General features: G+C 41.4%; 1 protein-coding gene and 1 pseudogene across 1 annotated transcript in view; both read left to right on the top strand.

Annotated features, from left to right (window-relative positions):
- FIGN (fidgetin, microtubule severing factor) overlaps window positions 1-16,588 on the top strand; it is a 136,700-nt gene that overhangs the window by 27,489 nt on the left and 92,623 nt on the right. The gene's annotated exons all lie outside the window — the stretch shown is intronic.
- Window positions 14,398-14,514, top strand: LOC136637827 (5S ribosomal RNA; annotated as a pseudogene).

Genomic DNA, 16,588 nt, shown 5'->3' with positions numbered 1-16,588 from the left:
CAAGGTTTAGCAGTAATGCTTTTAATCTGGACTTGTAGAGGATTCAGGAGAATCCATAGATCTGCTCCAGTAATTACCATACCCCAAGTGGCACAGGCAGAGACATTTGCCTAAAAACTTGATGTCTTCATTACACTGTTTACATTTTAATTAGAAACATGAAAATTTACTGATTCATGCCGACCATGGTAGTTTAAGTGGGTTCGTTCTCTATCCAATAAATCATTTAATAATAAAAAAGCGCCCTGCAGTCAGCATATGTAGTTTATGAAGAATCATTCATGGGAATAATGTGTTGGCATTATAAGCTGCTTTTAAAATATGTTTTTATTTTACCAGAGGTGGAATTTGCATATAAATTAGAGAATGGCATTTTAAATTGGCTGTCATTTATGCATGATACTACACGTATGCAAATTCCATGTGGGCATAATATATGCATGTGTGTCGAACGTAAATGTCTAACATGAAACAAATGCACACACTCTGCTATACAAATGAGTGCTTAATGAAAACTGTGTGTGCGTGTGTGTGCGTGCGTGCGTGCGTGCGCATGTGCTGGAAAAAACAGGTACTCTGTTTCCACATATATTGCACAGTCCTGTGTGCACCTTCTCTGTTGGTATATATAGAGATGTAAAACACAGACCATGTATATGTATATTATTTCTCCTTGACTTTTACATGTACCTGTCAGCACCAGTGCCCTAAAACAACTCCCACTAGGAGCAAGCTGGCCTGAAGCATTGGCGCCTGTCAGTGTCCATTCCTGAGTCAGCAGCATGTCCATTGCTTGAATTGTGCGACAGTCACTCATCCAGTTTTCTCCTCCCCAGGGGGGCAACCGTCCTCCTCATCACTGAGAATGACCCTTCTGTCTGGCATGCTCGAGATCCTGAATCTCCCCACATCGGTGTGCGAGTTCAAATCCCAACTCCTAAAGGCAGAGCTGGGATTCCAGCTAATGACTCAGAGCTACAGAGGGTCAATGCACTGGTGATCTGGAGTGCTGAGCCATTGCACCAGCTTAGTTGTACATTTCCTGATTTTTCACAAACCCCCACCAAGTTACTGTTTCCCTCCCATAGTCAATTTTCTGTTTTAGGCTGCATGCTCATACAGCACCCCTCCCCCCCCCCCAATTTTCACTTGGCTGAGCTTTAGCTGATTTATGGTAGGAAATGTTGAAGATGTGTATTTTTTTTTAACTTTGGAAATACAGCTCCTTCTATACACACACTTCATTTTTGTAGACTATTGCCTGAGCCTCTGCATGTAGAGGATGGAAGATCAATGCCAATGAATGGTAGAGAGTGGGTCACAGTTGCCACAATTGGTTGTGTAGTTTATGGTTTATTTCAACTTTAATGGTGTGTGTTTTTTCTTTGTAAAAAGAAAAAGTCTATTTAGCCAATATTGTCTTCCCTCTAAATTTAAGGGGGGGGGGGAAACTGTCTTTTTTTTCTTCCCCAAAGCCCATGGAGATTTAAAACATCTGTAGATATAAATCAGAATAAAAAGAGAAAGGAAAATCAAATTGGATATTGACACCCCCTTTGATCAACTAGATGTTCATTTTTTATTTACACAACATGCCATTTAAGTAACAAATATGTTTTTAATCGCATTTTCAGAATGTACTCATTCCAAGTTCATCATTCACCCTGCTTAATATCTGAATTCAGTGAAGTCATGATGACCTATTTAATATTGTCTGCACTGCAACAAGTACCAACACTTGAGGCATTGCCTCACTGTTGCTTAAAACCAAGACATTTTTTTATGGCATGTATGTTTACCCACAAGTGAAACTCACAGATTTCAGTGGGACTTGCTGTCCGGTAAATGTGCATCCTAAGGTCTATCCCTTTGCATTTTGAAGGCTGAATTGTTTGCTATAGGCTTGATATAATGTAGATATGGCATACAAGAATTGAGGTATCTTTAAAACTACACATATTTTAAAAGTAATGTTCTCACCTAGCCATTGTCAGCCACTGGTGTACTGCAAGTGGTTCACAGGTATGCCACAGGAATTTGCAGGAAGGTCATTTATTAGTAGGGCCTATGGGGGATGTGAGCCCCCCACTGGCAGCATGGTGTGCCTTGTGAATTGTCAAAAACCTGATGTGTGTCTTGAAAATTTTAGTGCCTTGTCATCGTGCAATGAAATGAAAAAGACTGAAAATCGCTGTTCTATGTCAACATCATATAATTCTGTTGCGCTGTCCTCTCTCTCTCTCTCTCTCTCTCTCTCTCTCTCTCTCTCTCTCCCCCCCCCCCCAGTTCTTCTACCATTCCCTTCCTGGCTCAATTTGGAAAATCTCAGGCTTCAATGTTAAACATATCTGGGAGGGACTGACTTCTAAGTAAACACGTTTAGGATTGGGGACTATAACACAAATCCCCCCTGCTCCAGTCTGTTGCAACGTGGTGTTGAAAGAGTTGTGAGGCAAATGAAGCCCTGGCTGGCTGGTTGCCTGCCATCGACTATGAAATCCTGAGTACCTGAGAGCTTATCGGTTCTTGTGCTGTGTAAAGAAAAAGAAAAAGTGATGAAAACGTTGGTAAACTGCCATGAAGGTTTAAGGCTGCTGGAATAAGGAGCCGTGTAATCAGATTGGAAAATGGTGCTTGAGATTCTCTCTGCCTGGGAAAGCAGCCGGCAGTGGACCCTACTGAGAGGCTGAGCGAGTGCCGAGCTGACCACTTTGTTAGCAAATCAGCTTGTGTTGAGGCAGCAGCAGGGTGGAAAAGCCCAGAGACCTTGTGATGGTATGTAATGCCAGAAACACCTCTTGCTTTGCTGAGTGTAATCATCTTGCAATTAGCTCCCTTTTTTGTTTTAATCTGCTTTTATTTTATCCCGTTCCTTCTCCCCCCCCCCCCAATTCGAGTTGCGCATTTTCGCTTTCCACCATTGGGTATAGAAAGTATTTTATGAATCAAAACAATCCATTAATTTTATCACCCTGCTGAAACAAAATAAGCAGGTGGTCAACTGGTCTTCCTCAGCGGTTGGAAATTTGGTGGCTCAGTGTAGCGTAGAGAGGGTCTGTTAACCCCTTCCTGCTTTGAATGATGACAAGCTGCCCATGGCCGAGGAATGCATTTATGGAAAGGCATTTCCCATCGTAACATCACAACTGCATAGCTCAAACGGAAAGGAATGTCTTCTTCCTGTATAGAGTACACAGATGCTCCTGTTTGTTTCGGCATTTCTATATAGTGCCACTCCAGAAAGCTCCAATGACACAGCCACTTGTCCTCCTAATTCCACTACTTCACCTTTATTGAACTCCATTCAGCAAGGTTTGAAAGTACAAGGCAGGCACTGTGTGTTAATCTTCTAAAATATAATTCTGATCATGGGGAAGTCTGTCTGGTTGTTTGCTCCAATTTCTTTTTTTCTTTTCCCCTCTTCAGAAAGAAAAGCTCATGTGTTGCGGTTGAAAGGTGTTGGGGTTTTGAGAAATCAAAAACCAGCCACCTTCAGATCTAGAGTGAAGTGGAGTAAAAGCAAAAACACTTTGCTTTTGTTTTGAATTGGTCGGCAAAGTCACTTTAAAAACAAACAAACAAAAAAGTCCAAATCTTTTGTGTTTTATATAGTGTCAGGAACATATTAACATTTATATCCAACTGTTTTTCTCCTTAATCACCCAGAGTGCCCGAAAGAGTCAACAAGGGTACATGCAAACCACCATGTTGGTTTCCAAAGAGTCTGTCCCCCAAGTGCACAAGCCCAATTGGAAGTGAATGGCAATTGCACAACAATAGAGTCCAATCAACTTTGTTAAAAGTGAGTTAATTGAACATTGTGTGCTGGTATGAGTAAGAGTAGTAGTGAAACACACAGTCCTAGACTGCAAAATTATGCACACTTTCCTGAGAGCAAGCTCCATTGTACATAGCGCAATTTCTTTCTGAGTAAATATTCATAGGATTGCTCTGAATGTGAATGCCAGCACATGTTACTGACGCTTCTTGAAATACAAATGTTCTTGTAATAAAAAAACACACCTCCGCAATGTTTTGCCAAAAACAAACAGTACAGCAAGTTACAATTTTAGGTTGTTTTTTTTAATTAAGTAGGAAAGGAAGTTAGTCTTTGCACTACAATTGAAATATAATATGTGAAATAGCAAATTGTTTACACCTCATTAACGATTCCTGTGAAGACAGATTTTAACTTGTGATCAAGTGGCCTTTTTACCCTTTATGGAGAATGAATCTGTTTTGGATTGTGAAATGGGAAAACACAAGCCACATCACATAGGGTACACTTGCAGCTTTAGGTGCAATTCACTGCATAAGTTGCATTTGATTTCAGTGCGGCACAAGCACATTTAACAGTGTTCTGGGTTGTAAACTTTGTTTTGGGTGTGTGTGCGGTAACTATATAATACAATCGTAGCTTTGCTGCAGAATTCTTAGCTCCTCAATTTTAAAATAAAATGTCTAAAGAACTGTTCGCCTGTATACATCTGTAGGCTTGAAGATCTACTTTATATTCCTTTAGAGGACAAACTCCATTAGATATGCACTTACTGTACATTGGATTATAAATCTTACCATTTAATGGTAATTCAGTGAGCAGTTATTGCTTCTGTGGCCTTTTTTTCCTGCCTTTTTTTTTTTGTCCCATCGCACTTGTGAAATAGGGTTACCCTTTACAAGTGTCACATCCCCAGATTCATCCTTTGTACTTGATAGTTGTTCCTAGTGCATCATTTGAAAGTGAAAAGAAAAATAGGGATGTAAAGGCAGCCATCAGGATGAATGTAGGGGGAGGGGTGTTTGCATGTGCTAGAGAGAGAGAGAGAGAGAGAGAGAGAGAGAGAGTGCGTGCAGAATACAGGCATGTAGCAATGAAGAGATCTAGGCACTTTAACATCAATCTGACAGATTAAAATTTTGCTGCAAAGGTACATTTTCTTTAACCTCCATTCACATCCCATTTTCCCTTAGAACACTGTGCCATTTCTCAGTGGCATTACTAGGGTTTGCATCATCCGGTGCAGGAGGCCAGCGCATCACCCCCCTGCAGTGGGTGGGGCAACACTCTAGGTGGTTGGCGTGGTGATCTACCATCGCCCCGCCTCCACTGGTTTTTTGGCTGTACCTTTTGATAGAATAAAGATATTTCAACGTAGTTTTTCATCGCATTCTGCATGAAATTACACATTGATTGATATATAACATGATGGTATTATTCCTCTAAACTCTGATTTTAGTGATTTTGGTCACTAGTGGTGTCACCTCCCCCCAGGGTGTCAACTTACTAACACCTTATTGGAGCAGTTCTCCAACTTTTAGCACTGGGACCCACTTCTTAGAATGACAATCTGTCCAGGACCCATCATAAAGCAAATTAAAATAATTATAAATAAAGTAAAATCATTAAATAAGGGAAAGCCAGCCCTGTTCCACCAAGTGAATTTTCTCTGTAGTCTGCCTGCAATAACCCCCTCCCCCAAAGAATCAGTAAGATTTGCATCCCTGCCCAGTACCCAGTTCAATTTAAGTTCTTATATTTCAAGCATATCACTATCGGGACCCACCTGGCTTTGCAAGTCTGAGAGCCCAATCCTATGCCTGTCTACTCAAAAGTAAGTCCCATTATAGTCAGTGGGGCTTACTCCCAGGAAAGTGTGGATAAGACTGCAGCCTAAAACAGAAAAAAATTTCACCATACCCTGTCAAGCCTGTTTCATTCTTTTTATGGGGGAGGGGGGCTGCCTTCTGGAGCATTTGCTGAGCTCCAGTTGCATCAAATCAGGACCATTCTGGTGGCCTCACATTTCCCTTTGCCTGACCTGCCCAGGAGCCAAGGCACGGTTGCTTACTCACGAGTAAACATGACCATGTGGCTTAGTTTTGCTTTCCTTAGGGCTCAATACATTCGCCAGCTTGGAGGGAGAGACCTCTTTCTCGGGTGTTTTTTTGGGGCTGCACTCATTGAATCAGGACCATTCTGGTGTTGTTGGATTCCTCTCAGCCTGCCCTTTCAGATGGACTAAGGCATGTTCACCTACTAGCAAGTAAATGCGCGATACGCCTTGGTTTCTCTTTCCATTGGGCTCCATGCATTTTCTGTTTTCCGGTTTTTTGCCAATAACCTTTGATAGAAAGGAGATATTTCACTCCCGTTTTTGCATTCTGCTCAGAATTCTGCATCCAACGGTATATAACATGATGGTATTACTCCTAACCACCATGATTTTAGCGCGTCACCCTCCCAGTGCGTGTCACCCCCCTCTTGCGCGTCACCCGGAGCAGCCCACACCCCACTAGCGACGCCACTGCCATTTCTATTTAAGTGTCCAGGAAGCAAAAAAGGTATCTTAAAGATACAAGTCTCTCTCTCTCTCTCTTTCCCCTCCCGATTGCTTATGCTGTTAATACCCTTATCCTTCTAATGTGAAATACTTTTTTACAGAAACAATATGCACATTTGTAAAGAAATCATAAAAGGATTCTTCTTTTGAAGATAATGAGTTTTTTCTTCAGGAACTGCAGGTTACATGGAACACAAATGAGCTCTAAGTGGAGGGATTTAACGTCCTGCTATAGCATTTAATTTCTTGAGGAAAGGAGTTCAGTTCAAGGTTAGCCTGTTATTGTGGTACTGGCAACTACTTTTCTCATTCCTGTTCTTCTGCCAACACTCCTGCACAAAAGGCAGTCATTTTTATTTAATACGCGGGGAGGTATTAATCACTGCAGTGTTTTCTTGCGAAAATTTATCTTACTAAATTCATTTTTTCACTACTCATGACAATAATAGGTGTTTAATTACTCAATAAGAGCAGTTTATAGATTCCATTTTTCCTGTATGCTGGACAAATGGTATTGATTTTGTACTTTGATGCAACATGAAACAGTATTAAACTCCATTAGAATTCTGAGACTGGTAATGTACATTAGTTATGGTAACTGAACTCTTTTCTTGAAGGAAACACAAAGCCTTCCACCTGAGAAAAAGGAGGATAAGAAATATAACTTAAGTTCCCAGGCCAGGAAGTTGAATTTGAATTAATAAGTGGAGAGTATTCTAGCTTTTAATTAAAAAAGAAGAGATGTATTATATATGGATGAGAACTTTTCCATAATAGGCAACTAGGTTATGGAAGCTAAAACTCAGTTAGTATTGGGGCACTCAGAGTCATAAGATGTCACCATGCTTACTCTCCATGCTTCTGGAGATGTGGCTTTTGTGTCAAATACAACATTTCATCGGAGAAAAATAAAATTGACATTGCACATCAACCTTGACATCCGCCTGTTAAAAACATATAGGAGCTGTCTCACTCTTTCCTTGTCTTACAGCTTTCAGATTTGATCAAAGGGATGAGGGCTGACCATGTGAATATTGCCCCTCCATCACATATAGTCTCTTATGACCCAACCTATAATTCAGATCAGCGTGTTTCTGCCTTTTTGAGTTTAATTGGAGCCGGAATTCCATCTATATACTGTGATTTACTTGTTGTTTTGCCATAAGAGGAACTGAACAAAGATATGCCCGTATTACATATGCCCTTGAAAAAAAAAATTAAACCACATGCGCACATCAGCATAGCACCTGGGATTTGGTTATTTGTATGGGTGCATAACTTGCATAACTAATGGCCCAATCCTATCCAACTTTCCAGTGCCGATGCAGCCTCAACGCAGCCCCGAGATAAGTGAACAAATGTTCCCGCACCTTGAGGAGGTCTCCATGACTACAGAATGCAGCACCCCTCCCATTAGCACAGCTACATCAGTGCTGGAAAGTTGGTTAGGATATGGCCCTAAGCCATCCAGAAGTGGCTTCATCTTGCTAACTGCATCATCAGAGATGAGCATGCCAGCATATGTAGTTGAGGCCAGTACACTGCACTAGAGATCATTCACTGGGATAGGGTTTCTATAACCCTGTATGGTGCAGGAAGAGTTCTTTGATTCAATACTGGTCAGGGTTTCTGTACTTCCAATTGCAGTAGGGATCATTTGGGCAGATGCAACATATATAGGTGTGCTGGATTTATGAAAGGAGGAGCACTTGCTTTAGATTTTCATTCTGTAGCATTGAACCTTGCAGTCATAGGAGGCATGGGGTTGTTGATAGCATCTAAAAGTGTACTTAGGTGCTTGATATTAGTATTATAACAGCATGTCATAGAGATTCTAAGCTTCCCCTTCCATCCTTTGCTTGTGCAGCAAACATATTCCACCATATCTTCCATCCTGTGTTGGTGAATCCAGGCTTATTTCCTCATATTGCTCCTTCATTCATGACTGAAGTTCGGCTGTAGGCTGTCAGTTGTTTCAGGGCTCATACTTGGTCCCTAAACTGAAACAAGTTCTCTAAAATTCCCCCTTTTAAAACTTACATCCTTAAAAAAGTCCCTAAATTTTTTTTTTAAATGATTTTCAGTATAATTTTTTAGGCAAGTTGTGGTGATTCAGGCCTGATGTCTTTAAAACTTGGTAATTTTCAACCTTTCATCCTGGGTGTGAAGGGAAAGTGAAAATCCAGGCTTGCCCAAACCCCATTTTAGGTACCAATTCCAGTTAAGTGATTCTGGGAACAGGATTTGCAACAATAAGAGTTCTTGCAAGAGACTAGGTAAGAAGTCTCACAGGACCGCTTAAAGATAACAGCCTAGGATAGCTTGTTTGGAAACTCAAAACATAGTTCTGGTTGGGAGGGGGAAGGCCAGATTGCCTTAGAGCAGTGCTTTTACTTACTTTGGCACCATGGTAAGTATTGGCTGGGTGAGGGCAAAGCCCTGACAGCACAGCATCGGTTACAACATTGCCAGAAGCAAGGGGTTTTTACACTTACCTTGGGAGTTGTTCTGGCTTGCAGTCCCCTCTGTGTGCCTCCCCGCTGCTGCAAATAGCTCAGATCAGTGATTGGAGCCCACTTTCACCTCTCCCCACTGTGAAAACTGCCCATTGACACCCACTTTCTGTTTCCTGATCTTCAACCAAGTCCTAATCCATTAGCAGACCTGGTCTATAAAGGACAGTCTCTCCAGCAGCATTGGGAGGGGAGAGAGCAGGAGCATTGAGAGTGGTCTCTACAGAAAGGGCAATGTATGACCTTGACTTTTTCAGAAAGGAGCACCCCCCTCTGACTCCCGATATCTTCATCAGGAGAGCCATTGAAAGGAGGCTTCCTGATGTGCCAGGGCATTCCTGACTTCATTGAAGACTTCATTGCATGGGGTCATACTTAAGTCTAAGGAAAGGCCCATAGACTGGTAAAGTGGGAAGTGCACAAGCTCCCCTCACCCACTGCATATGTCACCAATGACCCACCTCTAGCCTTCTAGCGGGCTTAACCTTATTAATTGGAAGGCATCATCATGCTGTTCAGAAAGGAGAGGTCAGATCTTCACTTCTAGACTCCATTGTGGATATAGGAAAACAGAAAGTAGGAGCTGTTCTATACCGTGCCCAGTGTTGGAGGAGATGGAGTGCAGGTGGGTGAAAACTTAGTGTTTGTTGTTTTATTCTGTTTGTGTTTATAATTGTATTTCTGTTTAAAGTGCCTATTGGGGAAAGGTTCATCAACATCTGGCGTAGCTGCTTGCCAGTTACCAGAGTGGGGCTTGGCCTTACAGAGTTTTGAGAGTAGGCCCCTAATCTAGAGGAGACTCAAGGGCAGCAGAATGGGGAAAGCCCAGATCCAGCAACCTGAAAACATGAGCCCTGCTGGTTCCGGCCAGAGGTCCATCTACTCCAGCTTCTTATCTCACAGTGGCCCACCAGAAGCCTCAGGGAGCATGACAAGACCACAAGATCCCTGCATCCTGTTGCCACTCCCTTGCAGTGGCATTCTGAGGTTGCCTACTTCTAAAGCCAGGAGGCTGCACATGCCCATCAGGGCTTGTAAGTTGTAACCTGTGATGGACGATGTTTCTTTTCGAAATCAGTCCAACCCCCTTTTAAAGGCATCCAGGCCAGATACCATCACCACATCCTGTGGCAAGGAGATCCATGCTGGGTAAAGAAATATTTTCTTTTGTCGTTCTAACTCTCCCGACACTCAATTTGAGTGGATGTCTGCTGGTTCTTTGAGTGCTGTTTTTGCTGTTCTGGTAGATTTTTATGAGGTCCCTATTTTGGTTCCCCCTTTTTGACTTGAAAATACTCTGAAGTCTTTTAAATAGACCTGAATATGGAGTATGAGCCCTGAAAGTTGTTGTTGGGCCGTTTTTATTGGAACAAGTATCTAATGCATTCCGTGAAAAATCATTCTTTAAAGTGAGCAAATCTACACACCCATGCTCTTTAGTACTTCCTAGTATTTAGCTGCTGAAATAATGTATTGGCTAGAACAGCCTCCGTCTTCATCGTAGGATTTCTTATCAATTCTCATACATTTTGTCAGTATTTCCAAAGAGAAAGGTGTATACATGTTTTATGAAATCCTGTATGTGTGTAATTCATTTCTAAGTCATTCATTGAGACTTCTGCAGTTGTATTTCTGCACAGGATTGAAGCCTTAGTGTAAGCAATTACTGTTTACCAAGGGCAAATATAATTTACAATATCTTATATCAGTGTCTGCTTTTCTGGAGTTTTAATTTAGATTATGTGAAAATACTAGTGCAGATATTTAGCCTAGAAGCAAAATGGAATTTAAACCAATTTGATCCTCTTTCAATGGATACCTTTTTGTATGTCTTCACTGTGTTTGGGTGTGTGTTTTGGGGTTTGCCAAAGATAAGTGATTTCTAAGATATGAGCTTGTGCTGGAAAACCCTCTTTATGTTTAATGCAAATTATTAATGAGAGCTTATATTCACTTAGAATATATTTGTGGAAGACAATGTCTTCAAAGGCCTCATTGTCTTGTGTGGAGAACATAACCTTTAAAAACTATCTTATTTAATGTTTCATCACTTTCAGCAGATAAAATAGTTGCCTATCTAAACCACATCTTTTAGTGCATTGGAGATGCAATGTATTCAGCAAGGAGGGTCACCTTGGGAAGTGTAGAAGGCTACAGATAATTTGCATATTTTAGTTAACACAATTAACATAATTTGTGCTGTGTGTGTGTGGTGGGGCCTGGGTAATGCTGGCTGACATGTTTGGCTAATTTCCACTGCCTGGAATAGTTCTGTGCACTTCACTGGGGCTATTGCCATGCTTAGGTTACTATGCATCTCATTTGAAATTGTTAGCCTGACTAGGTCAAACCCCTAAACAAAGTGGGAGTTCTTGATTTTTTTCTTCTCAGTCAAGAGAGGCTGTTTAACAGATGTTATGGTGTTTACAATTGTCTCTGTACTTAGCCATTTTTTTTAAAAAAGTTCTGATTAAGGGTGTGTAAAATGAAATAAAAAGACGATGGCTGGTTTCATGTTCTGTTTCTTCAAGAATACTGTATGCCAGTGTTTCTCAAACTATGGGTCAGGAGCCAATTTCAGGTGGGTCACCATTCATTTCAATATTTTATTTTTAATATATTAGACTTGATGCTACCATGGTCTGTGTCTGCATTTGGTAGGATCCAGTTACAGATCTGTACTTTGAACAGGCTTATATGTATATGCCATTCGTTTCCGGGCCCAATTCAAGGTGCTGGTATTGACCTTTAAAGCCCTATACTGCTCTGGACCAGGGTATCTTAGAGATCGCCTGCTCCCGTACAATCCGGCTCGCCCTCTCAGGTCATCAGAGAAGGCCTTTTTACAAGTGCCGCCGCCTAGGGAGGTACGTGGGGCGGCTGCAAGAAATAGGGCCTTCTCAGTAGTGGCACCAACGCTATGGAATTCCCTTCCCCTTGACTTAAGAATGGCTCCCTCTCTTGAGACCTTTCGGCAAGGCCTGAAGACCCTTTTGTTTAAACAGGCCTTCTGAGTTCTCAGCCTTTTAACATCTTTTTAACATCTTTTAATATTTTTTACAGGCCTGATTCTTTTATGACTTGCTGCTGCTCTATGCTCTTTTTACCTATTCTTTTTACTCTGACTGCTGTTTTTTATGATGTGTTAATATGTTTTTATTTGTTTTTTAAATTGTTTTTAATATGTTGTAAGCCGCCTTGAATCCCTTCAGGGAGAAAGGCGGGGTAAAAATAAAGTTATTATTATTATTATTATTATTATTATTTTAACAATGATAGTAAATAGGACTTACTCCTGGGTAAGTGTGGGTAGGATTGTTAAAAATTTTTCCTGCTTGTTGATGTTACTTCTGGTTGTGACATCACTTCTGGTTGGTCCTGATATATTGTCATTCTAAAAGGGGTGCCCAAACCCCAGCCCTGGGGCCACTTGCGGTCCTCGAGGCCTCTCAATGCGGCCCTCAGGGAGCCCCCAGTCTCTAATGAGCCTCTGGCCCTCTGGAGATTTGTTGGAGCCCATACTGACCTGACATAACTGCTCTCAGCCTGAAGGCGACTGTTTGACCTCTCGCGCGAGCTGTGGGATGAGGGCTCCCTCCACTGCTTGTTGTTTCACATCTGTGATGCAGTAGCGGCAGCAAAGGAAAGGCCAACCTTGCTTTGTGCAAGGTCTTTTATAGGCCTTGAGTTATTGCAAGTCCTTCATTCATTCACATAAGTTCATCTTTAATATATTCATTTATGTAAACTTATTCAAATTTTAAATGTAAATTAATTCTTTTTTCCCCCCCGGCCCCTGACACAGTGTCAGAGAGACGATGTGGCCCTCCTGCCAAAAACTTTGGACACCTCTGTTCTAAAAAGTGGGTCCTGGTGCTAAAAGTTGAGAACCACTGCTGCATACTGTAAGGATATGATTACAACAAGCCTGGAAACCAGGAAACTCTTCCATTAAAGCTCTGGTTGTCTGTGAAGTGTGGGGCCAGAAGCAGTACTTTCATCACCATTGAACTGTAGTGGGGGACCCCACATCCTTATTTTGTGGAAGAGCTAAAGCGCCAGTCATAGCAATGCGTGTCCTGAACCTCTGCTGCTATTTCATGTCTTCCTCCAGTAAATATGTGGACCTTCCTTCTTCGTGGTCACCACTCAATGACGGCAGTAGAATACCTTTTCCAGTACCTGTGCTTCACTACTCATGGTGGCACTTTCAAAGGGAGAGTTTCCAGTTTGATAGTGTTGTGTGCAATGTGTTTTCTAAGACTTGCAATTTCTATACTCTGTTTATGTGCAGACTTAGAAATGATACTATCTTCTATCCTATTACTTAGAATTTAAGGGATTGATGCGCTGATCAGGGTAAGAATGTTAAGTGGATATTTTTATATGCCTGTATGTGTGTGTGTGTGTATACCCGGAGGGAGGGAGGTGGCTTCTCTTTTGCTTACTCTAGCCTTCATTTTTGTTAGATTTTAGAGCTCTTTCTGGCTATAGTTACCTGTAGTGTAAGCGAATGGTCCCACTCTATAGTGCACTTAGCCTAATGGTTGGTTTGGCCCTGATTCTAATTACTTTGAAATCCATTTCCTACTTATGACAGATCACTTGAAAAGCTGCCTTGCTTCATTTCAGTAACTTTATTACTGTTTGGCTCAGAGATTGCTATTTCGCCTGGCCACAGATTTTCATCAGTTGCCCAGTTCACCTTTGTCCGCACCATACTTGTGAAATGACCTGCTCCTTTAGAGCTTGTCAATAGCAAATTGCTGCATCCTTTTGCATCCGTGCTGTGGCACAACAAAAGAATGCAATTCCTTTTTTCCCCAATTTTATACTTAATTTTTTTGTTTTTTTAGAAATTAAACTTTAATGCAGAGAATCCTAATTAGCATTTAATACCTGGTAATTAAGGCACTGGTTGGGGTCAACTATATAAAGCACATCAGTTGAACTGGCACCTGATTAATAGTCTTGGTGATATAAAAAAGTTCAGCACAAAAGAGTGCTCGGCTAAGGTCAGTGCTTTAATAGCTGTGGAAAGTGCAGGTTTTGCTGTAATTCTCCCTTAACAACTGGATCAAAATAATAATTTGTGAGATGTACATGGCTGGCTCTTCCACCATGATGTCAGGTGAATTATTTTGGTGACGTCAGGCAGCTTCTTTTGGTGGCAGGAATAGGAAGACCAGACTAAGAGATGCTTGGATTCATTCTCCCATTTCTTTTAAAAACCAATTTGTCTGAGATACAGCTGATTTTTTTTCTTGCTTTTCACTTAGAAGATCGTTTCTACAGAACTCTAATGTAATGATCCCCTCCTCAAAAGTCTCCATGCCAGGAGGATCCCTTCTATTTGAACATAAATTATTCTGAATATGAATAATTGCAACCTCTATGCCTGCCCAATATATCAATACAACGCTTCATAATTTTTTAAAAGCCTACTTTTATCAAAAATTCCGCTTATCCAAATGCTTTCGGTATCCACATCAAGGAATAAGGGCACATTGTGAGAGTGAATTTTTACTTTATTTATAATCATGGACAGCAACTGTTACCCTGCACATGCCTGATCTTGTCTGATCTTGGAAGCTAAGCAGGGTCAGGCCTGGTTAGTACCTGGATGGGAGACCGCCTGGGAATACCGGGTGCTGTAGGCTTATACCATAGTCATTCAAGACTGAAGGTTGCCAACCAATCATGTCTGACTTTTTTTTTTCGATTCCATAACTCTTAAATGTGGAAAATGTTAATTGGAGCCCATCACAAACACTTTAATAACGATTATATAGGCCATGAAATCGTAAAACCAGTAACAGTGCTGCCAGATAGCTGCATCTGTACACACTTCCATTGGTTTCAGATTGGGCCCATGGGGAACAAGACAATTTTGGCTAGATCTAATGTTAACAGTGGAATAGAACCCACAGTGTATTTCTTCCTTTCAGAATGTGTTTGAACTTAAATACTCTGTATTGCACTGGTGTAGGGTTTATGTGGGGTGAATCCTAGCTTTCATTTTTCAGGGCAACCCCAAGATGCAAGAATCGGGTATTGTTGTGTATACTGTATGTCTAAACAAGTGCTTAATTCTCACATGCCCGTATCCAACCACTGTGCTGCTACAGGGTTCTGTGCATGGGTCCGCTGTGTAGTTGATGTACCAATGGTGCTGGCATTCAGAACAAATGTTCTCATCCATCATCTGGATAGCATTGGCATTAACCCTCTTCTGATCCTGCTCAGCAGTGCATATAGACTTTGTTCTTACCATTCCTGCATACAAACATAAGTCTATAAACCTATGGAAACAAATTCTCAGAACTTTTGTACAAAGGCAATACAAATATTTGTAGCCCAAATATTAATTTGAAAAATTAAGTTAGGTATACAGGTGGGGCCTAGGTTTCCGTGTGGGATCAATTGTCTGATCCCCTGCAGATACAGAAAATTGCGAATAATCAAATTGGCGATCTTTGGACCCTTAAGCCCTCTGAAGTTGACCCAGGGAAGCCCTCAGATCTTTGGGATCTTTGCAAAGCCCTCTGGGGACTTCCCCAGGCCTCAGAATGCCTTAAAAGGCATAAAAAGTCACTAAGTTTCCTGAAGGAAACCGGAAGTGATGCTTATTTACATCTACGGGCCATTCTGAAGCCCACAGAGTTCACGGGAGAACACATGCAGCCTCTGTGGGTTTCAGATAGCCCTCCAGAGGTGACCGGAGCACAGCTCCAGTTGCCTTCAGTGGGTTCATGTAGGGCTGAGTCTGGCCCGACACAAGTCTGGCGGACCCGCATTTGATCCAGATCTGTGGATGTAAAATTCCCAAATAAACAGGCTCCACCTGTACTCTCCAAATATAGTGTGTTGTTAAAAGGGGGGGGGGAATAAATGTTCGGCTTGATTTGTTAGAAGTGCGGTTTAACATTTTTACAAATAAATGTAAGGAGTTTATTAGTTACAATATCATTAATGTGCATATGCTGCTTTATACTCTTTACAGAGTGAAAAGACCCAGTCCCTGTCATGAGAGATTTACAATCTAGCCTACACTAATATGCTGTAACTTCCAGTTTTTATTAGCACTTGCACGCATGCCTGCTACAATATTTTGACCAAATATTGGCATAATTTATGGTATCATTAACCTGTGCAAGTTTGCCTATTTTGTGTATGTTTAGTCATCTTGCGAGCATTTCATACGAGGAGGCCCTACTGGTAGCCATTAAACAAATCTATTCAAATGAAAATAAACTCGGCACTCTCTATGCAATGCATATTTAATAAATAGCAATGTGTGGCACATGCAAATATTGCTTATCAGGGCACTGTGTGCGGAGGTGTCTTAGATCATTGTAAGGTGCCCTGGTGATCCTTTTGGTAGGGCAGAAAGACAACCTAAAAACCCTTTTAATAAAAGCGTACTTATCTCATTTTATCCTCACAACAACCCTATGGGATAAGTTGGCAGAGAGATGGCAATGTTCCAGCCCACTTAATGAGATTGATGGATGAGCAGGGATTGGAACTGGAGTTTCCCAGATTCAGACCCAGCACCCTAGTCATTACACCATGCTGTTTATTCTGCTGAATTTAGAAGATGCCAGTGTTTCCAGGGGTAACCGTAAAATGAATGTTTTGCCTTTCAGACACCTGTTTGATTTGCTGTGCATGACTTGCATTTTTTTAATGCTCGGCAGTAAAGTGGTTTTCATTTAACGCACAAATATGATT

The sequence above is a fragment of the Tiliqua scincoides genome, chromosome 1 (assembly GCF_035046505.1).
Source record: "Tiliqua scincoides isolate rTilSci1 chromosome 1, rTilSci1.hap2, whole genome shotgun sequence".
Classification (NCBI taxonomy): Eukaryota; Metazoa; Chordata; class Lepidosauria; order Squamata; family Scincidae; genus Tiliqua; species Tiliqua scincoides.
This window is presented reverse-complemented; position numbering and strand designations above follow the sequence as displayed.